Below are 634 nucleotides of genomic sequence, written 5' to 3' on the forward strand. Positions count from 1 at the left end.
TGGCAGGGCATTCGCCTTTGTTCTCTCTCTCCTTTTAGGTGTTGTGGTTTGCAAAAGACGCATAGAGTGACAATCATGTTTGGTCTATAGTCTATGTTCAGCATGCTCTCCCATCCAGGGAGGATCCTCCCGACACCCTTAATTTGGTGCTCCATTCTCTATCTGAGCTGCCTTTTCTGCTAGTGTGTGTGGCTGGTCTCCAAGGTATGAAGAAAAATTCCTGACACTAATCTCGGCCACTCTTGGGAGTTGGTCTCCTATTTTGTTATTTTATGTTCTCCAGGTAAATGCAATCTTGCTCTGTCTGTCCCTCTCTTTCTGACTCATTTCGCTTAACGATACTCTCCATGTAGTACCACTTGTATGTAAATTTCATGACTTCATCTTTTTTAACTGCTATCTAGTACTCCATTGTGTCAATGTACCAAAGTTTCTTTAACCAATCTTCTGTTCTCGGGCACTCAGGTTTTCCCCATATTCTGGCTATTATAAAGAGTGTGTGCAGCTCACTCTTACAGATAGGGACACAACAGGGATTTTACTTCTGACTGCTTTAATTTGGGAATTTTTGAAACTTTGAAATTGCCCTCGCTGAAAGCTGTCTTTCTTATCACACAGTCTCTGATTTATAAGA

The sequence above is a fragment of the Sorex fumeus genome, unplaced genomic scaffold (assembly GCF_029834395.1).
Source record: "Sorex fumeus unplaced genomic scaffold, SorFum_2.1 ptg000070l, whole genome shotgun sequence".
NCBI classification, from domain to species: Eukaryota; Metazoa; Chordata; class Mammalia; order Eulipotyphla; family Soricidae; genus Sorex; species Sorex fumeus.